A 25,811-nucleotide genomic window follows, 5' to 3' on the forward strand; every position below is an offset into this window, starting at 1 on the left:
TTTTTTTCAGGGTCACAAAGAAAAATGATTAGATTTCTGCTTTCGTTTAGAAAACACACTAAGAACTAATGGATAGTAGAAATAAAATTTTTAAAAAAAGGTAGGCTTGACATCATCAAAAGTTTTCTAACAATCTGCCACCAAATACTCTGGGTTGACAGAGAAACAGTTGTTCCTCTCTCATTGGAGGGCTTCAAGAAGAAGACTTATAATGATCACATGATAGCTATGTTCCTCCATGATCGCTATATCCTTCAAATAGTATTTCTTTTGGATTATATGGCCAATAAGGCCCTTTCCAACTTGAAAATTCTCTAATTTTGCAATTTTCACCACAAAGTCTAGTAATATCCATCGATATGACGTTTCAAGGATGTTTTTTTAACTCTTAAGAAAAACATCTTTCTCCTAATCATGTTACCCTTCTACTCGGAAATCATGGTTTTCCTTGCTTATTTTCAATCTCTTGGTATACTGAATTGCATTACTGGATCCCTTTCCCTTTCAACCCATCAAAGGGCTTCTTTATATGGAATACCAAGAAGCAGCCAAACAATTATCAACCACTGGGGAAAGGAGGTACATGATTGCTCTATGTTTGATGAAGCAGGTGAAAGAGATAGCTGATTGGCAAATGTCTGTAGAAAGCAATAAGTTTTAATTACATACTCCTAAGCATCACTAAACACAATTATTCTGTATAAATAAGAAATAAGTGGTGATCGTTTCTGGCATAAATTATGTATCCTTTGGACGATAACCTAAAACCTATGAAAAGTGATTCTGTTTGGATCAAGGCTTTCAAGGGAAGACTTTTCCTGTTCCCCATTTCTTCCATAAAGGAAATAGTAATTGACCAATTAGTGATTTCCTTGTAAACTTAGAAAAAAATTTCCCCCACAAATCACAAATTTTAAATCTATGTTATATTGATTCATTCACCCTTTCATTAAACAACATCTGTCCAGTGCCTATTACATGCAGCTATCCTTCCACATTGTGACTTTTCCCATCATGGTTTCAAATATATGGACCATCAGTATAAGAATTTAAATGAAAATGGGGGAGAGTGTTTGAAGACTTGGCAGATTACAGGTGAAAGGCAACAGACAGCACAGAAAAAGTTTAGAACCACAGAAATGCATGAAATATATGTATAGTATTGTATACTTTCATCATATGTTAATCTTTTATAATAATTCAGAATTTTTTCCCCTGATACAGAGGGCCAAATTGCTTTAAACAGATTTTTTCAGATCACAGGGGTCCCAGGCCCCTAAGCCCTACAATGTAGAAGAGATCTATGGTCTGTAAGTTACCAAAAAAAATCCCATACCCTAAAAGACCTTAGATCCTATAAGAGGGTTGTAACATACATAAAAATGAAAATTACAAATTATATATAAGGTAAAAAAAACAACTAATTTCATGAATATTAAAAAGGAAAAAAAAACATATCCTATATAATTTTCTTTTTCTTTCTCCTCTAGAACTATCTTGATTTTCATCTTTATTGGGGGTTATTTAGATTCGTGTTTACTTTTTACTCTCTTCAAGTTAGCTGTCATCTTTTAATTTTAGCAGCATCAATATTTTACAAGTTTTAAACATGCTCAAGTGGAAATTCCTTTTCAGGGTGGCTGAGTGGGCTGAAAGTTTTGTTCCTATTTACTTTGGCATTTAGGAAATAGTAGGCATCTAATGAATCTATTGGTTTTGAACAATGTCATGGATTATTTACTGAAATAGTAACGATGGATTGGAAGCTGCTAATAATTGGATATTTCAACTTTAAGGCGATCCCTAATTGTACTTTGTTTAAGAATACTTTTTTCTTCTTCTTTTTTTAATTTATTGAACCAGATACAAAATAAGAAAAAAGAGAGAGAGAGAGAGAATAGAAAAAGACATCTGTGATTCTGTAAAATGTCAACCTAGCATCCCAAACATACACAATGTTAATTGTATTTCTTAGTTTGAGGAAGAAAATCATTATGTTAATTCTAAGTGCCTTACAATGTATAAAAAAGCCACAAAACAGACATTATGACCAATGTCAAGATTCCAGAGTATAGACCCAGCAGGTACTCATGTAGCAAGGGCATAAATGGCTCCAGGAGGCATCAATATTAGGTTTCACCAGCTGCTACATTCTAGGCTTGTATGCTCTGGCAAGGCCTGGCTCTGGAAACAGAGCATTGTGCCACACAATAAATTTCCTCTTTGACACAAAGTCTAACAAATGAACAAAGAAAACGCATCATGAGATACTGTGTTTGATGAACTTGTCCTTGTGAAATTAATTAAAATTTCCTATAAGCAGTGGAGGAGGGAGGTTGTAGGGAGAGAGAGATATAGATCTTTGTCTTAGAGCAGTTTCATTTTTCATGTTAAAGTCTATGAGATTGGTGTATACCCCTGAACTCTTACTGAAGCAAGGACATCAGATTTTCATTTAAACCAATCATCTCTGAAGTCAAAAATTGATTCTCACATTCTTGTCTGTCAAAGATCTCTTTCTCCTTTAAGAATAAGTTATCACTGAATTCCCACCCAGAAAATTTCTGCTTGTCTTGTTGTCATTATTATTTTCATTAGGAAGGCTGTGATTTGTTTGGGGGAAGAGGTAAATGGAAAATTCAATACCCCTCAAACCTCCAATCTTATATTTGTTCAATGTAGACTATCAATGGGAGAATGTTCCTAGACAGAAATATGAATCTTTTTCTGAACAGTGAAGCCAATTTTTTTTTTTTTGTTTTCTGTATTTTCCTAATCCAGAGACATCAGTAAATAACAGACAGAGCCCTGAGCTTAGAGTCAATTAGTGCTGTGTTCAAGCTTTGGGTCTAACCCCAAATGGCAGTGAGACCCCAGACAAGTTTTTTTTTTAATCATTCCATGCTGCCAGATAATTCTTGAAGATTATGAATCATCAAGAACCTGTCAACCAGCAATGTAGAGAGAGCTTCCTTGTTCAGTAGTTCCTTTGATAAATGAAATCAAAGACTGAAGTCCTATTTTTGTCTCTTCATTCTCCTAAAAGTCACCCACAGAGTAATGAAGAAACACATGGTGGTTGTGAGTTGTATGAGACACAGTGCCAACTAAGAAGTGAGAAGATCTCTTGTTTATATTATGGTTAATTCTCAGAGATTCCTAGTCTACTTTCTGCCAGGGTGCACCCAAGACAGTGCAAAGGATGTGTTTTTTTAAAGTGCCAATCTGGAGCAGGAGATGACCAGTACCTCATCTGTATGCTCCACTGGCATCTCTAGTTCAAGAGATCTAGAGGAAGGATATTTCCAAGGTTACTGAGGCCATACTGGGGGATTACAGGAGGACATCTCATTAGAAGATTCAACAGGGATGGACTGTGATATGCCCTATTGGAGACAAGACTTTCATAGATATGGTTATCAATTCCTTGAAATAGTCCAGCATATTTAACTCTGCATATAGACTTTTCTTTGGACATTTGTATTTCAGAAGGTGAATCTTACAACAGGATATTAAGACAATTAACCTATAGTGTTCTGGTTGGTTTTCTGGAGATCTCTGGATCAACCTTTGTTTCAGTAAAGTAATCACCAACGGAACAGCCAGGTGTTAAATTCCAAATTATTTATTTTCTCCTTCCAAGTCTTGTCTCCTCACCTGGGGCTTCAGCTAAATTTCTTGGAGACCTTCCTCGATCTTGGTTTCAGTGGAGAAGCGAAGGAGGACACCAAGATGGTGTGATATGGAATGAATCTGTCTGGCTGAGTTTGTTCTAGTTTATATGCTCTATTATAATTACATTATCATAGGTGTGAATCTTGTAGAACTAAATTAAGTACTAAGTATGTGTACTGAACCAGAGAACTATTAATCACCATGCTAAACTACATAACCATTGTTTTATTAATTCCACTGAGTTAGCACCTTGTAAGAATCCTTGTTTCAAGTACAGAGTTCTGGCCAACAACATTAACCTAAGAGGATTTCTGGGAGGGTGAGAACAGAATGGAAGGCCACTGAACTTGGAGGCCAAAAGCCCAAGTCGCTGCAGTTATAAAAGCTGAATCTTGGTCCTTCTGACAGTAGATCCTCTTGGAATATGCATTAATGAGAAATCTCAAGAGAAAAAAAAAAAGTAACATAGAAGACTAAAATGTTTAGTCAAAGAGAGCAAAGAATATCATGCTGAGCATTTTGGATTGTGCTTGTAATCAGGAGGGAAAAATGAGGGTCCATAATTAAAGGCTGGCTTGAGGAAGCTTCATGCAGGTTTCATTGGAACTGGGGTGATTAAAGAATAGAGCCCACTTAAGAAGCTGTTTGGTTTTTTTTTTGTTTGGTTGTTTGTTTTTTTTGTGTTTTGTTTTGTTTTGTTTTTTGTTTTTGTTTTTGTTGTTGTCGTTGCTGTTGTTGCTGTTGTTTTTTAATTCTAGGCCTTTGAGTAATAATAATGGGATGAAAAGGGCAATGAAGGGGAAAGCTTTTGTAGAATCATGAGAAAGGACTTGATGTCAATGACTGGCATGGGGAGGTGGGTAGAAATACGAAAGAGAAGTCAACAAATGTGAAGTTGAGAATCTGAATGATTGAGTGATTAACAGGTCTGATTAACAGGAATAAGGACATAAGGATCAGATGTTCATTGATTTTTGAGCTAGAAGAAACCTTAAAACTCATACAGTCACACCCTTTTATTTTAAAGTTAAAAAATCTTGAAGTCTAGACAGGTTGAGTGAGTTACCTAACATCTCATAGCTAGAAATCAGTAAAGCCTGAAATAGAGAGAGCCAAGATTCTCTGACTCCAAATCCAACATTCTATTCATTTGTGAGGGAGGTGAGATCTAATTGCACCATATCTAACCTGTTCATATAATTCTATTTGTGCCCTACCATTGTAATATGTCCACCATCCCTAATCCCAACTCTGTCTCAAGCCATATATCGCCCATTCCTAATCTTTCCGTGGAAATTGCAATCTGATTCAGAACACAAAGTACAGACAAAACCTAAAAGTAGGTAAGGCACAATACCTAACAATAGGATGTTGAGCAACATTGAAAGGAGGATATAAGGGACCTGGCAGACCACTGTAGTCCAACCAATATTTTTGAAGATAAGAAGAGCAGACTTCCAGAGGTAATATGTTTTGCTCAGGATCATATGGTCCAAAAATCTGGAACTTGGTGACTAGGGTAGGAAAATCTCATCTGGATCCCAGCTCTGCTAATTACCAATGGAACCCTAGATCTGATGTCAACTGGCCTGGATTGAAATACTCATTCTGTCCCTCCTTTAGAACGTTTAGCATGCTTCTGAAACTCCCTGGGTCTTAGTTTTCCCATCAATGAAGTCAGAGAAGATAAACTGAAATCCCTCCTTGCTTCTGAATTGTTCCTGTGTCTAGAAACACATTTCAAGGGCCCTATAAATCCAACTTAGTCCCCAATCTTTCATCCCCAATCTCTGTGTTTTGAAAGATCCATGCCCAACCCCTGTAATGCCTTTCTGTTACTTCTGCTCTTAGAACCCACAGATTCCTTCCAGGAGGATTAGCTCCTGACTTCTCTTGGTGAAAGTCTTAACTGATATCCCACTACAGCCTGTCCTCTAGCTGCTCATGTTCCTCATCCCCAATTAAAATAGGAAGGGAAAAAAAAAAAGAAATCTATGTGTACATATTTATAATTTATAATTACTTAAATCCCAAATGTAGTAATTTTGAAATCAATTAAAAGCAAAGTTTAGGTTCCCTCCAGTATTTTGTTTTTGTGTTTCTCTGCTTGTTTGTGAGCATTATCTTCATTATAATGTGTAAGCTTCTCTTGAACAAAGGTCAGATTGATGAATCTTTCTAACTACGCCATATAGCATTGTACCTGGAGCATGGCAGGTATTTAATTAATGCTCATGAATGAAAAGCTTGATAGGATCGCCTAGGTTCTTGAATATTGCTTGGTAGTTTTATAATTATCTCCAGGACACGGTGAAAATTTTAAGTAGAATTTGAGTGAGGGAACTTAGTGAACAAAGAGCCAGTTATGGGAAACCTTGTCAGAAAGTGGCCAATGGCCAGTGGTTCATATTGTATTGTGGCAAGGATTTTCTTTTCACAATAAGTCACAGTAGTAAGTTAGGAGTTGGAGATAGCAAGTTTCAGTGGGAAATGGAGCTAGTGTTCCAGGGGACACTGGTTCCAAGTAAACTGTGACATTTCATATGTGATCTTGGATAATTCTCTTGAAGGACCAGTAATTTCTATAGTTGTATCCAAATCTAACTCTGAGGCCCAACCTAAAGCTAAGAGAAACTCAGAAAACAACCTTATCCAAGTCAACTTTGAGATAATATTGTTTCCATGATCCCTCATTGAGTGGAGGATGCTGACAAGTGGCAGTAGATGGCCAAATACTCAGACTGAATCACAACTACTGCTGGAAAGACTTGGCATGTAGGTGACAGACATCACTGAGTTGGGTGTATATTCTAAATCTGGGCAGCCCTCTGGTTCAGTAAACCCAGCAGCATGCTGGTAAATGTTGAAAAACCTGCTATCCACTTTTTAATTTAACCTGCATTAGAACATTCTCATCATTTTCTCAAGTCTAATTAAGAAAATAATTATCAAGCACTGATTTTTGATAACAAAGCTACAAAAGTCCACACTGAAAATTTAACTATCAGGGTAATTCAAGATGGCTCCAACAAATCCCTATACATTTTAAATTGGACCCGCCCACTTTATTTATAGGATACTGTGTTTAAAGGGAAAGTGGAGGAAAAGGAGGAAGAGAGGAGAAGAGACACAAGTAACTACATGCTAAATTTGTATATGTCTTTCACAAACTCAATCCTCATATACAGTTAGGACTCTCAAATTTAGTTCCATCTCATTAGTAAGTATTTATTAAGCACCCTTTCAAGTACCAAATATTGGATTACTGAGAAAATTAAGAAAAAATAATAAGAACAAGAAATAAAATAAATATCATAGTCACCTCTCTCATATTTTTTATATAATTGTTCTTCAGCCATGTTTGACTCTGTGTAATCCCAATTGGGGTTTTCTTGGAAAAGATAGTGGGATATTTTATTATTTCCTTTCTCCAGTTCATATTATAGAAGAAGAAACTGAGGCAAACAGAGCTAAGTGACTTACCAAGGGTCATGCAACTAGTAAGTGTTTGGGACTACATTTGAACTCAGGTCTCCTGATTTCAGGCCTGGACCTTTATCCATTGTTCTACTTAATTGCCTTTGCTCCACACAGCATCACATTGATTCGTTCTTAAATCCTACTCTTTGGACTCCCAAAATCTGACTTGTAAATTTATATCAAATGATCTCTCAGTATAATCATCATTTCTTCTTATCTTTTTCCATTATCAATTTCTAAATCCATAAAGATCAAATCTAGTCTTACTGTTTAACATTCTTCACAGTCTTACAGAGTCAGAGATACCATTGTGCCCAGACTCATTTTTCTATTTCTCCATTTTCTCCTCTGAGTGTCAATAGCATCCTTATCACTTGGCAAAAGCATTCAGGGCGGAACATTTCTATTCTGTCTTGGTCCAGAAAGCTTCGGGCCTCTTCCTACAATTGCAGATGGCGGCAGATTGCAGCAAGCAGAGTTAACTGACAAGAAAAGAAAAGAGAAGATAAAAATCTGATGCAAAGTAATGTTGTAATAAAAATGGTGGCATTTTATTGAATACCATTTTAGAAGGACCTGTGCTTCCTCTATCACCCTGTGCACCAAACACTTTCCTCCCACCCAAGGCAGAGTTATCTCAGAAGACCAGAATCCCAAGGTGACTATGATCATACTACATTCAGCAACAAGTAGTGACAGAATTGAACTGAGATTCTCACTCAAGCCTCCTGAGTTGTTGTTGTTGCTGCTGTTGTTGTTGCTGTTGTTGTTGCTACTGCTGCTGTTGTTGTTGTTGTTGTTGTTTGTTGTTGTTGTTTTATTTCATTGATTGATTTCCTGATAACAGGCCTCTCTCTTGCCATTGTTCATAAGCAATTGCCCAGTTCCCAACATACCTATGTTATTGAAGTACAGCTAACACCTGAGAGGGAATATTTAAGAGTTTTATGCACAAGCCTTTGATTTTGTATTCTGTGTTTTTTTGTGAGACTCTTGGCAGTCACAGGCATCTATATGAATGGAAATTTTCCTTCAGCCTCTTGACTTTCCTTTCTTGCCTGTGTTGATTTTTTTGAAGTATTGAAGATGAGTTGGTGTTTACTATTTTTGCAAGATTAAAAATTATTTGAAAGTAAATTTTGGCATGTACTGAATACTGAACAGTTGTGAATTTTCTTTAAAAGCATTAGTCTGCTTTAAGGATAAACAATGCAGATTTCCAGATAAGTAATGCTCACAATCCAATTTTCTTCAGTGCTATATTAGAAAAAGAAGGGCAATAATTTAATTTATCATGAAATCAGATTGTTAAAGGAAATGGATGGATTTAAGGAAAGAATGAGAAAGGGTTTTACCATACAAGCTGGACCTCCCTAAGATAATCTAATGGGAGGATATGAATAGAAGTTGCCCAGGATAATCAGGTGTAGAAGAGTTGATTTGTTCATCCTAAAAAGGTACTCTCAAATCAATGTGATCATCTATCTGCTTGAGCATCTGTGTGTTTGGGTATTCTTTGGGAGGAGGTGCAAAGTATATAGAAATGTTTGTATCTTCCATGAAAAAGAGAAAGTTTCTAGGATGGCTTTACATTTTCCCAGAAAACTTAGGAACCAAAGTACCATTACATAATAGTAATTAGGTATACTGGGATGAGTGGTGTACCAGGAGCCTAGAAAACCAAAGAATATAATTTAACTCCCTAAGGTTCTCTGCCTTTATGGACATGAGTTTCCCTCTCTATAAAATGAGAGAGACCAGATTTCTTGAGAGCCAAATCTATTAGCATAATTTCTTAAAATTCTTATTTGTTAATAATATTTTTAGCTACAACTGCAGCTTAATTCCATTAATAAGAGAGAAAAACAGATACAGAGAAAAAGAGATAATAGATGAGATAGAGAAGGAAAAAGGAAAGAGAGACACAGAGAAACACAGAGAGACAGATCAACAGAAACAGAGACAGAGAGACAGAGACAGAAAGAGAGAAAGAGAGAATTGTGAGAATTCATATATTGGACCTATAATTCGCAAAAGGCAATATTCAAGAAGTATCCAAGATTATGGCCTTAATCAGTCTCTATATGAACACAGATGGTTAACTAAAGACCCGATTTCAAAAGTAAATTCAAACTTGAATACATTCAAACTTTGGGCACCATGGGATTCTAATCTACTCACATTGGTATACCTTGTCAGTGGAGGAAAATTATGTACAATTTCCAAGAAATTACCATTTACTGAAAATTTATGGGATATCCTGGGTTATGCCAGTAGAGGGATGCCCCTTATGGAAGAGAAATTCAATTAAATCACAGAAGTAGCAGAATGTGTCATTCATCAAGAATTTATTAAATACTTACTCTGTTTCAGGTACTGTGCTAAGGCCAAGAATACAAAGGCAGAAATGAAAAATTTCTGTTCTCCGGAAGCTTACAACATACTTGGGGAAAATTATGGGTTTAAAGATAAGTAAATATAAAACTTATTCAAAGTAAATTCAAAGATATTTTGCTTCATTATATTGGGAGCTCCCTGAGAGGAGAGACTGATTCCTTATATTTTAGGGAAGGGATTCCTTTTTACTTTCAGCATATAGCCCAAAGAATATGTCACAAAGTAGAAACTTGACATAATTTGATTTAAAGGTTTATGAAGGGTGGAAATGGGATGGAGGAAAAACACTTTGGAGAATCATAAAGGTGTCCTTTGGGACAAGAGGACAGGCTTTTTTGAACTTATTCAACTTTTGAGTGAACCTTTTCACTAGAGAAAGGTTTACATGATCCTGGATATATAAGCATGTAAAATAGGTATACAAATCAAACATTTACTGATAATAAAATATAATTTCGGGACCCACACATTCAGTTATGAGACTCCATATGGGGTTACAAACTACAGTGTAAGAAGCTGAACTGCAACTGCTCTTCGAAGGGACTAAGGGGTTCCAAGAAATAAATGTGAGGAAAAAATGCAGGCATGAAGGCCAACAAATGGAAAACCATGAAGGCGAGAGATAGCAAGTCAGAGATGAGAAATATCCAATAGTAGCCACTTTAACTAAAACGTGGTGAAAAAATCTCTCTGGAAAGACAAAATGAGTGATGACAATGTTTATGTCTCTCCTTGAATCCCCTAAGGAGATAGGGAACTTTAAAATCTTTTTAAGCAAGATGGTAACAAAGTAAAAATCTATTCTATAAGAAAATTTCAGCCATGTGGAGGAGGCTGGATATGGGAAGACAATTAGAAAGTATAGTTATGATTAATGTAATAATAACTAGCCTGTATGTAGCACTTGAAAGTTTGCAAAGTGAATTATAACCATTATATCATTTTGCCCTCACTTCACAGGGTATATGCTATTATTACCCCAATTTTACAGATGAGGAAACTGAGTTTCAGACAGAAGTTAAGTGATTTGCCCAGGTGATATAGCTAGTGTCTGAGGTCAAATTTGAACTCAGATCTTCTTCACTGCAGTTTCAGTATTCTATCAACCATGCCTTTGAGGTGCCTAGTACTCAATAATACTTGCCACCTGGACATGTGGGGGGAAGGAGATAGTAATCAATAGAGTTGATGGAAGAATGAGAGAGTAAAGAATTCAGTCCATTTTTTCTGGACCTTGATGGAAACCTTAGCAAAATGAAGTAGTTGGAAGAAATGAAGACTCAGAGGCTCTAAATAGATTCTTTGATCTCAAGCATCAGTAGTTGGACATTGTGGTTTCTGAATGTAATCCAACTTACATTGCATTAATAGAAGCATTCTATCAGGCTGAGAGAAGTCATTGTCCCTCTCTAGCCTTTCCAAGTCAATTCCACCTGGAATATTGGCTTCTGCTAGAATGTCCATATTCAGGAAATCTTGATGAAAAGCTGCAATTCTTTTTGTTGCAAATGATTGTTTAACTTAGCTGTGTGTACAATATTACATGCAGGCTACAGGCACATCTCAGAGACACTGTGCCTTCATTCCAGACTGATGCACACAAGTTTTCTGTTTTCCCATCATAATCTATTAAGTGTACAAGAGACTTGTTATGGGCCAGAACTTGAAACAAGGTACTAACTAAGTGGAATTGAGGAGACAATGGTTATCTAGTTTAGCATGGTGATTAATAGTTATCTAAGTTCAGTATGATTGATTTAATCTTATAACAAATAATGGTTTCCTAGAGATACAATGATTGGTTTATACTTAGTGTACAGCATATACACTGGGACTCAGAAAGCCCTCAGATTCAGAGGCAGACATGACAAGAAAACTGGAGGCAGGAGCTTAAGCTCTGAGGGGGAAGTAGAGAAAAATTCATTTTCACTTTCAGTCAGGCTTCTGGTGGCAGGCCTGGCCTCCTGCATTTTCTCCACTGGAACCAAGACTCTAGAATGCCTCTAAGAAAGCTAACCAGGCTCCAGGAAAGGAGATAACACTTTGAAAGAGACAATAAAGGATTTGGACTTCAACACCTGGCTGTTCTTGTGGTGGTTACTGAATTGAAATGAAGGCTGCTCCAGAGACCCCCAAGAAAACCAAACCAAGAACATTACAGAGAATTATATCTAAAAATGTACATCAATAGCAGCAGCAATAGTAGTAGTAGTAGTAGTAGTAATAATAATAATGGTAGCAGTAACCGTAGTCATAGTCATAGTAGCTGTAGTAGTTGTCATAGTAGAAGCAGTAGTAATCATAGTAGTAATAGGAGTAGTAGTAGTAATAGTAATAGTAGTAATAATAATAGTAGTAGTAGTAGTAGTAGTAAATAGTAGTAGTAGTCATAGAAATAGTAATAGTAGTAGTAATGGTCATCGTCATCATCTTCATCATCATCACCAGTCAAATCTGACAAGGGAGGCTTACTAGCTCTGTGACTCTGGGCAAATCACTTAGCCAGATTCAGTTTCTTTATCAATAAAATGGATCTAATAATAGTATGTTGTCAAGAGGATGAAATTAAATAATGCTTATAAAACACTTATAAACTTCAAAGTACCATATAAATGATGGTTAATAATAATTAACCTTAGTTACAGATCTGTTAGTTTTCAATTTATTAGTACATATTTAAACTTTAATGGAAAACGTGCCATTAGAATGGTGGTTGGAAACAAGGAGTTGGGCAAGATCTTAAATATTCTTTCCTTTTTTTTCTTTATTTTTCTACCACTATCTCTTAATAGCACACCAGACTCAGATTTCTTTTCCCAACTTTCATTTTTTTTTTTTTTGGCCTGACCATCACATACAACATTTCCTGATTGGCAAAGGAATACTTGATTGCCTCCCAAGGACTTAGCAGGAATTCACACCAACACCACTTGGAAAATTGTCTAAAATATATTGCAGTATTATTCACTATACAAATATGATCTCTGAAATGTGTCCCAGGAGAGAAGCTTTAAAAAGCCTTCAGCTGGAGCACTCAGTCCCTTGGCTATATCCTGAAGAGTGTGTTTATTTTGATAAGTCCTTAAACTTTACTTGGTATGGAAAATACCCTGTTGTAGTTTAAAACAAAAAAAAGGGTAGGGGGACAGAAGAAAAGAAAATGAAATGCTCAGAACACACTGGGCATTCAGCAAGCCTCATAGATTGACATGTTTTTTCCTTCCCTGGGCCCATCTTTGATCTGTCAGGAACCATCCACATGAAGAAGGCACCTAGCTGTGGCTTTGCCCCCATGTCCTCCAAACCTTCTTAAGTTAAAGCCCTTCCACCCACAAACCAGTGCGGACATAGCCCATATTCTGTGTTCATCCAGAGACCGTTAGATGCAGAATGCCTTTTTATACACTTTGCTGAATTATAATTTGATTGACATCAGGTGGCTACTTACTGCCAGGGAAGAGATTGGTATCCCATCTTCTTGCTTCTCACAAAGTAGATGAAAAGAACCTTTCCAAGGAACTATATGGTGCTAGCCCATTCTTCTTGGAATATCAAATTCCAATCTATTAGATTGTACAGATTATGTCACACTGAAGATTAGGAACTGAACTTTAGAGCTAGAAAGGGATGTATTCCAACTCCTCCATTCTCTGATGAGGCAACTGTGGCCCATGAGTGAAAATAGCTTACTGAGAACCATACGATTAAAACCCGCAGAGCCACTATTTGAAATGTCCGTTATTCTAAGATCAACATGGCTTCCTCTTTTCCAAGTTATTTCCCTACTCTGGTAAGGTAGCTATCTATATTTCACTTTTATTTTATTCCACTATCAATTGATTGTATCATAGATTTAAAGATAGCTGGAAAAGTAGGAAGCCATGGAGTCCAATCTACTCATTTTACAGATGAGGAAACTGAGGATTAGAGCCATTGAGTAACTTTCCAAGACCACTCAGATAGTGATTGGGATAGTTTGAACCTGTACCCTCTGAGTCCAGAAGCATTACCGCCAACTAGAAACCATTGTTAATTGTCTGCTGTTTACAAGCACTGTGCTAGACCCTGGGCATACAAAGACCCACAAAACTGTCCTAGAATAGAGAGTCAGGTGACAAAATATCTCCTGACAGCAAGTGGTCAGCCAGACTGAAGACTCCAATGAGAGAAAGCTATTACCTCCTAAGGAAAGCCAGGTTATTTTTGGAGAATAGTAGTGACAGGGATCTCTCTCTCTCTCTCTCTCTCTCTCTCTCTCTCTCACACACACACACACACACACACACACACACACACACACACACACTCCACTTTCAAGAAATGTCCAGTCTACTATGAGAAACTGCCCAAAGATCAAGAAAGCCAATCTCTTTTCACTTAGAACTGAGGTCACTGAAGCCTCAGAACTTCCTGCAGTTATTTACAAGTTTTAACAGGGTCCTCTCTCACGTGAGGCCTTTGGAGGATGATCCATGGGAGGGAGAAGGTTGGGAAAGGAAACACAAATGCTCTCCACTGCCAAGAGATAGAGTGGGATTGCAAGGGAGATCCCAAAGGGAAGTAATCTGAAGTAAGGCTGCCAAGAAAAGAGAGTGCTTTGAGATGATGGTGATTATCCCTTTGTTCCTGCCACTGTCTAATCATGCAGCAAATATCCTTAGGTTTCTTTGAGATTGTAACTAAACTCTCACGGAGGCCTTCATTCATCCATGACCTTGATGACGTGCCTTATAGGTCCAGCCTGTATGATTTCTTAGATATAACATAGATTTTCCTCTAAGGATTCCTGTATTTAATCAGTTCAGAAAAGTCAGCATAGTAGAGCAGCTAGATAACTAGCTTCTGACTGGGAAAGGCCAGGGTTCAAGTCCCCTCTGACCTGACTTATGGCATATTGAGTAAGTCACGACTTTTCAGGGCCCCACACAAGTTGCTAAGACCCCAAATCATTAGAAAGTGTTATTGGTGTTGAAAGTGCTAGGTTTAATCAAAAAGATGTTTTTCAATCACTCTTTTCAAACTGTCAAAGAGATGTATTTTGACCAATCAGTAAACACTTATTAAATGACTGTTATGGCCAGGAACAGTACTAGACTTTGGGGAAACAAAGACAGAAATAAAACCGTCTCTCGGGGAGTTTAAATCTCAACCTTTGGAGGAAAAGATATTTATATGTAGAAATAATATGTGTGTATATAAATATACATATAAACAAATACAACACCATGAAAAGTATGTATAAAACATATGAATAAAAAACTCATAAAAACACATGATATGATATAGCATACTATAAATGATATGCAAATACGATACATCTATATGCTAAACACAAAATATTTCTACGACTATAGAACAGCCCTGGAGAGTCACGAAAGGCTTCACATAGACAATAGTGATCCTGGTTACCTACTAGATTTTACAAGAATTTTTATCTCACTTTTATAGATGAAGAATAGAGGCTCGGTGACCTTAAATGATCTTAGCCAGGGTCACAAAGCTTGCCATTGTTAGAGGTTAGAGTGGCTCCAAGGCCCACCCTCCACCCAGTCTGGCAAATGCCTCGCTAAGTCTGTATACTCTGTCCATGTGCGCTTGTGGTTTGGTCTTTCTTTGCAAAGCTGAAAGAAGGCCATTTCCATCTCTGTTCCTTTGCTGTCACCTGGGGAAGAACAGCAGGTGCATCTCTCTTACAAGGAGATAGTTTTTAATGTGATGAGTGATGAATTGCTCTTTCTCTTTTTTTAACATGTCTGTATTTCCATCAGAGGTTAAAATTGGACAGCTTTGTTCCCTAACTGGCTTCTTGTGGCTCTAATTGCCCTGTGGCTGTGAAGAGGATGTGAATGGGAGAGGGCAGGACTAAAACAGAACCTCACAAAACATCTGTCTGTTTGCAGAATACAGGATTAGGGTAACAGCGATGATGCTGACAGGCTTTTATCTTATGACCTTGCTGAGTCTCCGGCACAGGGAGGGAAGGTTTCCTCAGCCATCTCATTAAGCAGAATTAGAAAATAAAACAGCATAAATTAACATCAAGGAACAAACTGGATTTAAGCTCTTTAACTGTTTCTGAAAGTGACTCTCAAGTGTTTCCTTGAGATACAAATCCTAATGCCATCCTTCTCCACTGCTCTGCCATTAGAAACCATAAGGGATAATTGGATAATAGACTAGACAGAGCTCCATGAGGCAAGCCTTGAAGGGAGATTTCAGTGTAATTGACATTAAGAACTTGTTGATGAGCTTATTAGGCGCATTCAACACTTGTCTTATGATGTTAGACTTATCAGATCAGGATTACAGCAAAGAACTTTTCCCCAGGACTGCACTCAAAAATGTAAATGAATCTCTAATCTCTTCTTTGTGGGTACCCCCTCCCATGTTGCAGGTATACATACTTTCCCATTCTCTGTACCACTCTCACGGTCTGTAGAGTCACCATCTTACATTCTGTTATTTCAAAGAGAGAAGTGGAACGCTTAGTCTGCTTTTTGATAAACTAGCATTTGGTAAGCTCCTACTATGCGCAGACGTGATACTAAATGTGAAGAAGACAAAGAAAGGCAAAAAAAAAAACTAGTCCCTTCTTTTAAGGAGCATAGTTGTAAACAACTGTGTATCCACAGGGGACACAGTGGATACAATGTCAAGTCTGGAGTTATCTTTGTGAGTTCAGCCTGGTCTCAGATACTTATTGCTAGTTGTGTGAACCTGGACAAGTCATCTAACCCTGTTTGTCTTAGTTTCCTCATCTGTGAAATGAACTAGAGAAGGAAATGGCAAACCACACTAGTATTTTTACCAATAAAACACCAAATGGAGTCATGAAGAGCAAAACATGACTGAAAAATGACTAAAAACATGTACAAACTAGATATATATGGAATAAATAGTTGGTAGTCTTAAAGCATTAAGATCAAAGGGAACTGGGAAAGATTTCTTGCAGAATTTGGATAAACAACTGTAACTTGGAGGAATTCAGGGAAAGCGATCAGTGAAGATGAGGAGAATGTCCTGAGCAGAACTTGGCTGTTATATGTTCACTGTTTGTCTTTGCCAAGCCTCCAATCTATATGAACTTCCCATTAGAACTTCTCATCAGTAATGAGACTTATAAGAATGATGGTGTTTGTTTGCTGTGCACCCCCCCAAATAAATACCTGGAGAGACAGAAGCACCTTGGGACTCAGGAGCAGGAAGGATGGGCATGACTGAGAACATGGGAGCCCAGAGGCATAAATACATAGCAAGTCAATAGCTAGCTAACTGCAAAAGATGTACACTGCTGTAATTGCAGCCATGGACAGCTCTCGTATGCCTAGAGAGATACCTGCCTGGACAGCCACACTGGGACCCTGTAAATTTATCTCTGTTCTATGCCCCATTCCCTCTTCTACCTCACCATTGTCTGGCAAACACACATAACTGCCTTTAATGGTATCTTTTTCTCTAAATCTTGTTTTAAATCTAAATTTCTGTGTATACTTTTATAACATAAAAAGAAGCTGAATTTTTATTTCTAGTGAGATCCTTTTCCCTATATGTATTGGGAGCTGTTGTGTAACTCTAAGGGAAACAGAATAGACATCTTTAGTCTCTCTCTCCCCCCTCTCTTTATCTCCAAGGGTTACTTTTATTCCTGCCAGAAGGGGAAACGGGAAGCTTGGACCAGAGATTGTCACTCTGTTTTCCTTAGAGAGAATAAGTGTTTGACTAGAATTATATTTATCTTTTCCCTCAAATATTGTTAGTGTAGTGAAGGTGATTTTCAGATTCAAGCTAACTTCTTATTTCAGTTTCATTAAGGGAAAGAAGGGAAGATACCAACTTTTATATCCAAAACCTGACACCCCCTAGAAGATCCAGATTCACAATGAAACCAGCTAGAAGATGACCAAGAAATCCATACATCCCAGTTAAATGGAAAAATAAAAATTGAAGAAAGAAATAGGAGAATATATACTAGACAATAGAGTGAAGTTGTTCTTTCACTGGAAGTGAGATAACTCATCTTATCAAGAGAATCTTAGATCTCACCCCCTATCTCCAATTCAGAAAAATTGGGTTGTATATTGTGGAAATTGGCAGTTCCTTTCATGGACTTCTTCTCAGTCTTTCCCTTCAGTATCCTGAAATAAAGTTGATATCTTTCACCTTTCCACTTGAAGCTTGAAGTCAAGAAGATTCAAAGTGACTTCAGAGTCCCAGAAGACTCATGCTGAAATAGGTCTGAAGAAAAAATTAAAAGAGCTTCCCTTCCTCCCACTCTTGCCAATTATATTGGGCTTTCACACAGGCATAGGGCATTGACCTCCACCAACAAGGAGAGTCCCAGATGCATTAGTCTATGTTTATGTATAGATAGATAGTTAGATAGAGAGATGGTTAGATAGACAGACAGATAGATAGATAGATAGATGATAGATATTGATATTGATGTTGATATTCAGAGTAAGACATTAAAATAGATGGATCAACTCTGGGGAAAAATCAAAGGGCACTCCCACACTTACAAGTCTACAATTAACCTTGAAGTTCTATTAGCACTTTCTTTCTGAAGACACAAGGAAAGGTTTCATTATCATAATTTTCTGTTTTCACAAAGAATTATAGGTTTAGAGCTAAAAGGAGATTTTAGAAATTCTCTCTTTCAAATCATTCATTTACAGATAAGAAATTGAAACCCAGAGAGAACTCGTAAATCATCCAAGTTTACACAGGGAATGGGCATCAGGCTTAACACTAGAACCCAGAGCTTCATATTCAGGCTTTTCCACATTGTGTTATGCTGCAGTGATGCTCAAATTCTTTGGGCAATAAAGCACTAATGTTACAATGGTTGGAACTTTCCTAACTTCTACTCCTGTGTTTTTAGCATCTCAGCATTGATTATAGGACACAGTCTTCTCATGGCTATCATGTGTTTCTCTCTATATTTATTTATAACATAACAAAGGGATTTAATCTCAGTTCTTTGGATGACATTATGTTAAAAGGCTTCAGACATGTGACAATAATAGAACATTAATATTAATATGATGGACCTTTGTTTCCTTGAAAGCTTGGGTTCATGACTGACATGAGTCTTATAGACTCATGAGTTTAAGTTGGAGTGATTATTAATAGTGAGTCCCTATAGTTGCTTCTTTTAGTGGATAGCATTGTATTAGTTATAGAAGCCCCAGAACACTGGAAAGCCTTCTAAAAGAAATATTTAGCCTCTTTTGGTGCAACCATCCACACAGAAAAATCAAAGGGAATACAAGTCTATTGCACAGGTTATGACATATAAGGGAGTAGATAACATAGAGATTCTCTCTCTCTCTCTCTCTCTCTCTCTCTCTCTCTCTGTGAGTCAGTCAATCTCTCTCTCTCTCTCTCTCTCTCTCTCTCTCTCTCTGTCTCTGTGAGTCAGTCAGTCAATCTCTCTCTCTGTCTCTGTCTCTCTCTCTCCTCCCCACCTTCCCTCTTTTTTCTTATACTCTTTTTCTTCTATCTGTAACCATACATTCATACATGCATCTATCTGCCTATCTATCGATCTTCTTTTCACCCTTTTTATCTTCGAAAGGTAAGATCTACCTATTTCTTCTATCTATCACTATCCCATTTGTCATCTTTAACTACTTACTCATCTATCCCTTATCTCTCTATTCATCTAAAATCTCTATTTACCTGTTTATTTATCCATCCATATATCATCTACCCATTTACCTACCTGTCTTTATCTCTCTATGCCTATGTCTCTGTTCTGTCTGTCTTTGTCTCTGTCTCTGTCTCTCTCCCTGTCTGTCTCTCTCTGTCTCCGTTTCTGCCTCTATCTCTTTGTCTTTATCATCTCTGTCTCTGTCTTTCTGTCTCTGTCTATCTCTCTGGTATGTTTTTCTCTGTCTCTGTTTGTCTCTATCTCTATTTCTGTCTTACTCTCTTTCTCACTCTTTTTCTTTCCTTTCTCTCTGCTCTTCCTCTCTTTCCTTTATAGGTAGTAGACATGGATATGCTGACTGCAGAGCTCTGGGCTTTAAGTAAGGTGAGGAGAAAGAACATTTCTCTAAGACAACACATGTGCCCTTTCTAAATGAGAGCAGCCATTTATTTATAGATTGCTCTAAAATTTCCCTTCCCTTTGCATAGCAATAGCCAAGCCAAACCCAGCTGCCTCATGGTGTCAGGCACTATAACTATGACTAGTTATTCAGTTCTAGTTTATAGATGAGGAATTGGAAGCTCAGAAAAGCTACCAACTTTCTCATGATCATGCAAGTCATGGGTGTCAGGGCTCAGAAGAAGGCTTCCTGACTCAGAATTGAACAATCTGCCCTGGTGGTCTTGCTGCTTCTTAAGGAGTTGATAAGGTGGTAGGGGATAAGGCATGGACATAGCTAACTATAATCCACAATACTGCAAGTTACCACCTCAGAGAGTTACAAGATAAAATTGCATGACAGTTCTAAATAACGAAGGATGCTTTTTTATTGGAGCTACCGGGGGTCAAGGGTTCGTTTCAGTTGGTCTTTAAAGAATGAATGGAAGTGCAACAGGAGATGAGAGGGGGAGAACAATCTAGATATATAGAACACTCTTAAGCCAAATTAGGAAGAAATAAGAGAAACTTGCATGTCCAAGGGATGGAAACTGGGTCTGTTTATCTATGATGTAAATTCTATAAAGAATAGTAGTAATAATATAGTTATAATATATAGAACATATATATAATATACTATATATTATAATAAATACATATACTATTATAATGTAATAATGTAACATAAAGATAGAAAGGTTGCTAGAAGAATGAGGTCTTAAGTGTCAGGAAAATGGGAGTTTTAAGTTTATTTAGTAGATAGTAGAAAGTTATTACTTTTTTGGGGGGGAAGAAAAATGGTTAGAGGTAGAAAGTTATTACTTTTTTGGGGGGGAAGAAAAATGGTTAGAGGTAAGTGGAAAAAAAATAGCCTTGGAGTTTCCTGGAGAGTGATTAGAAATGGGAGTGAGTGAAAGCAGAAATATTTTTATAATAATCCAAGGGAATATGGAAAATGGACTATCCTAGGTTGGTAAGCAATGGGAATAAATGCTTATGGACGTATGAGGAATATATGGACACATCTAGTGGTATAGAAAATACTGAAACATTTGTTAAAACCAATGGTGACCTTCACACAGACAAATTCTTCATTGGATAATTTATGAAATATTATGCCAGACACCTCTGAATTTTGGTACTAGAGAAAATTTTTGAGAGTCTCTTGGACAACAAGGAGGTTAAATCAGTCACTACTTAAAGAAAGAAATTAATTCAGGCTGTCACTGAAAGACTGCATACAGAAATTGAAGCTTAAATGGCCACATGTTGAAAAGTTGGGATTCATTGGAAACAATTAGTGTTGGAAAAGATTGAAAACAAAGGAAAAAGGGACAGCAGAGACTCAGATGAATAGATAATATTATGAGAACAATGAACATGATCTTGGATAGATTTGGGGAGAGAATGAAGGGTACAAGGTTTCAGCATGCAATGGTTCATGGGATCTCGAAGAGTCTGATGTGACTGAATGACTGAACAATAATGACAAGACTAGTGTAGCAATTACTGAGACTCAGGAAAGCATGACTTCAAATTCTGCCTCTGCTATTTCCTAGAAATAAAAATCCGTTCAAGTTCTGGTCATTTCCCTGAGACCCAGATTCCTCATTGATAAAATAGAAATAAAAATATCCATAACATGAATCTGATAGGACTATTGTGAAGTTCAAAGTACCTAATATTTAGTATGTTTTGCAAACTTTAAAGCATTATATGAATTTAACAATATTTTTTTTTTTTCTTTTGAGAAATGACTCCAATATGCCTTGGGCCCAATTTAATTTTATTGTTAATATTGACTTCCACTGAAACCCTGTTCCAATGTCCCATCATGAGGCCAAGGTGAGCCCACAGGGATTATGAAGGAACTGCTAACAAGGAATACATTGAGGCAGAACTATACAATGAGAATTATATCCAATATTTGTACAGCACTTTACCAACTACTCCACTAAATCTCACTACAAGGCCAGAAGGGAAGGACTGATGATGTTATTAACTCCATTTTACAAATAAGGAATTTGGGGCTCAAGGAAATGAAGCTACAAGCCCAGGATTTCACATCTGGGAATAACCCAAGATTCAAGAGTGCCTGCCCTTCTGGTGCCTATGATTCAAAGGTCATTCTAATGAAGTTCTGGGAAGATAGTTAGGAGATGATTTGGGGGCACCAGGGGAACTCACTAAGGAATCTCCTCAGGTAGAAAGGGTTCCTAATCTGGTTAAATGAAGGAAGTCTCTACTCTGGTGAAGTCGGGGATCCTAAAATACATGCTATGTAAAATCTCCCTCTGAATTAAAAGAACAACAAAAGTGTGACTGAAACAAAACTCTAGTAAGCCCCTATAGTCATTGTAAATATTAATAATAGTAATAAGCATTAACAAAAATAATAGCATTTATAGAACTGATTATTATATAGTTCTGCATCATCAATATTTGGGTTAATATATCAGAAGGTTTTGCAAAGAACCATTGAGATATATTATGTAAAGTGCTTTAAAACCTTAACTCACTATATGAATGCAAGTTATTGTAAGTTACTAATGTTAGTAGTAGTAGTAACAGCAACAACAGCAGAAATAATAGGAGTAGCAATAGCAGTAACAATAATGATGGTAATAGTAATCATAGTAGTGGTAGTAGTAGTAATAATTGTAGTAATGATAGCTGTAGTGGTGGTGGTGGTGGTGGTGGTAATAACAGTAGTAGTACCAGTGGTCATAGTATCACAACTATTGCTATTGCTACTACTATTACTATCTCACTTGATCCTTATGATGATGATATGTTGGAGAATCATAACAAAGATGGCAAGGTTTTACTATAGGCTAGTATTTTAATGGGCACTAATAGCATTAACCTGTTAATGCTTCCTTTTCTTTTCACATAGCATCTAGATCTAGGATGAGCTGATTTATAACTAGCCTGAATCTCTATGGAAATAATCAAAACGTACCCCTTCTCTGCACTTGTGTCCAGTGATTGCCAGTCCCTCTGATGTGAAGGAAATTCTGGGTGCCCCTTAATGGGCTTTCTCCCCCCCCCAGCTAACCATACCCCCCCCCCTTTATCTCCACCAATGCTACAGTCCTAGAATCCTCAAGTAACTCTGCTACAAGGCATACTAGAAGTTCAAGCATTTATATCCTCATCTTATAGGGGGAAAAAACAATTGTAAATGAAGGTATAGAAGGGGAAATGATTTACCTTTGTTCACATCTCTAGCACTTGATCAAAGTAACAAATAATGCTTGTTCATTGGGTATCTTAAGGATGAGTGGATGACTATGGAATTTACGGATTTAAGTCTTGAATTCTCTGTTTTATGTAAAAAATCATATGACCCATGAGGGAGCAACCATTCTAGAGTCTGATAAATGCAGAAGACTGACCCAACAAAGAGATTTAGCAAGAATTCAATGGTCACTCGATCATATTAGAGCTCCCATACTCTTTTTATTTTTTTATTTTTTGGTAAAACAAGTTTATCTGTCTCTCATTTAATAAACTGCTGCTTTGTGCTGAGGTTATGGGGACAGATTCTTTCTCTGTTCAATCAGATATATTTAACTCCTTGAAGTTGTGATTAGTATTTTCTTCCACCCTGTGTCTTTATATTAACATCTAAAGAGATGAATATAGAGCAAAGGGTGCCACACACACTAGAATAAAAAGAAATGAATGTGGATTTTTAAAAAAGGAAAGCATAAATCTCAGCAGCAAATGCTATCGATGAAAGCAGTGAAGTAGAACAGGGGCCATTAATACCTTCAGTGGGTATTATTAGACCATGTTGTTGGAAAGGCCTTAATCAAATTATATAATCCAATTAATGATGACATGAAGCCACCATAAAATATATGATTCTACCTCCTTAGTAAAATTTAATATTTCTAAATGTTCTTGCCATCAGAGGGGCTATAAATAGTATAGCACATTGAAGAATCTGTAATGAATAACCTTGCTAAATTCTTCCCTTTACTCATTTGGTTGCTTTTTTCCTGTCAACCTCCTGCCCAGGATTTTGTTCTGTGAAATTTTATGCTCCCAGTGTAGTTTGTTGGTCAGGTTTCTCATCAATGTCAAGGTTACAGTCCATTTTTTGAGAGATGATAATGTCCATAAGGAAGCAGAGGATCACACTATGAGCCTTTCCCCTTTTTGTGCCTTCTTGGAAATGAATCGAAATCAACTGGGTATCTGAGATTGTCTGTCCTGGGTTTATGTAACTATTGAATGGGATGTTTGTACAGTTTACAATCTGAAGAGGTCAGACCTTTCATTGAGGGAAAAGAGACTTCAGCTGTCAAAGACCATAAACCATCTACACTGCCAGTCATCACAGCTCCCACTCCTGTACTGGCTCTTTTCACTTTGCTCTTGGACTATTTTAAGGCTTTTTGATGTTTCATTTTCTTGTGCTTTTCCTCTCTCCTATCATCAATCAATCAATACTTATTAAGTACTTACTGGGTGCCAGGTCTGTGCTAGGAATTAGGAACACAAGTATAAGTATGTGTGTGTGTGTATATACACATACATATATAAACATGTGTACACATATACATTTATATATGAATAGTATGAAATGTATATCGATATAACATGCATAGTTCATAGAAATCATGTGTGTGTTCATTTATGTGCCTATCTGTGCAAATATACAGCATATGTAAAGTTTATCTTAAATATGATATAACATAAAACCTATATATGTATTCAAAGATGCATATGTATATACATATATAAAATACCTTATGTATCATGTATATTCAATATTATATATAATACCATTGCATGAATATGTTTATGTATGTAATATAAGTATACACATGTACATTATATATGTCATATATATTACATATACAATATGCATAGTACACATAATATTATGTACATTTATGTATAAAAAGGGGGAAAGGCAATTCCGATTTACCATGATTTACATTCTAATTTTTGAGACAAAAAAATATATAAATTACTGATTAAATAAATATAAATGAATAAATAACAATATATTAAAGCAAATTAAGTACAAAGTACTATTGGGGGAGGGGAGTTGTCAGGAAAGATTTCATGCAGAAGGAAGAGAGGGACCCTGAGGCACAGAGACAGAAGAAACATATTCTAGGCATGGAGTTCAGACATACAAAATCATAGAGATGGGATGTGGAGTTTTGAAAGTAGAGAGAAATCCAGTTAGGCAGACCTGCTGAGTGAGGAAGGAAGTCCAATGAAGTTAGAAAATTGGTTGCGACAAAGTTGCAATAAATATTTTAGAACATATAGATTTTTCCCCCTTTTTTCCTAATCATTTTTGGAAAGAGATCTAGAAGTAGTTTGCTGGATCAAGGGTTACATAGCCTTGTGAAACTAAAAAGAGTTTCTACATTATTCTAGAGGCCAGAGCAAGCCAGTGCAGTGCGGTGAATGGAAAAGTGCTTTTGTAATAGTAATAGTAGTATGGATGATGGATTGTTGTGATGGGAGATTTAAGGCAGGAAGACCAATTAAGGACTCTGGAAATAGTGAGGCAAGAGACAATAAGCCTCTTTATAATAGATAGATGTCAGATAGGAGAGGTGTTATGAAGGTAGGCACATAAATGAATATACATGATTTTCACGAACTATGTATATTACATAATATCAATATAGATTTCATACCATACATATATTACACATATGCATATGTGTATGGTATATGCACATTTATTTTTATGTATATATGTATATATAAATACATATGTGTATATATATATATATATATAAATACATAAATATATGTATTTATGTTTATACTTGTATTCCTAAGAAACTGATTGGATATGTGCAGGGTAAGTGAAGAATCAATGACAAAATCAAATCTTAATAGCTGTTATATATGTGGTTTTGCAAAGCACTATACAAATATAGCCCTTTTCTCCCATTTTATTCTTAACAACAACTAGGAAATTGATACAATTATTAACTTCATTTTACAAATAAGAAAACTGAGTCTAAGGGCATCTGTGAACTCAGAACTTTCTGACTTTACAGCCATCACTGTATCCACTATGTCACCTATCTTCTAGATACTTATGTATATTTATATTATTCTTCTGATAAAATTGAGAGAAATTATTATTAAATAACAAATTATTGAGGAGAAATTTGATTATTCT

The 25,811-nt window shown here is 36.5% G+C and overlaps 1 protein-coding gene across 2 annotated transcripts in view; it reads left to right on the forward strand.

Annotated features, from left to right (window-relative positions):
* PCDH15 (protocadherin related 15) overlaps positions 1-25,811 on the forward strand; it is a 2,067,151-nt gene that overhangs the window by 1,233,777 nt on the left and 807,563 nt on the right. The window contains exon 1 of one of the 2 annotated variants that reach the window (XM_031956965.1): positions 4,853-5,138. The exons of the other annotated variant lie outside the window; for it this stretch is intronic. The gene's annotated coding sequence lies outside the window, so the exon portion shown is untranslated. Of the gene's footprint in view, positions 1-4,852; positions 5,139-25,811 lie in introns of those variants that run through there. 2 annotated transcript variants of the gene reach the window in all.

Source organism: Sarcophilus harrisii, chromosome 2 (genome assembly GCF_902635505.1).
Source record: "Sarcophilus harrisii chromosome 2, mSarHar1.11, whole genome shotgun sequence".
In the NCBI taxonomy this organism is placed as follows: Eukaryota; Metazoa; Chordata; class Mammalia; order Dasyuromorphia; family Dasyuridae; genus Sarcophilus; species Sarcophilus harrisii.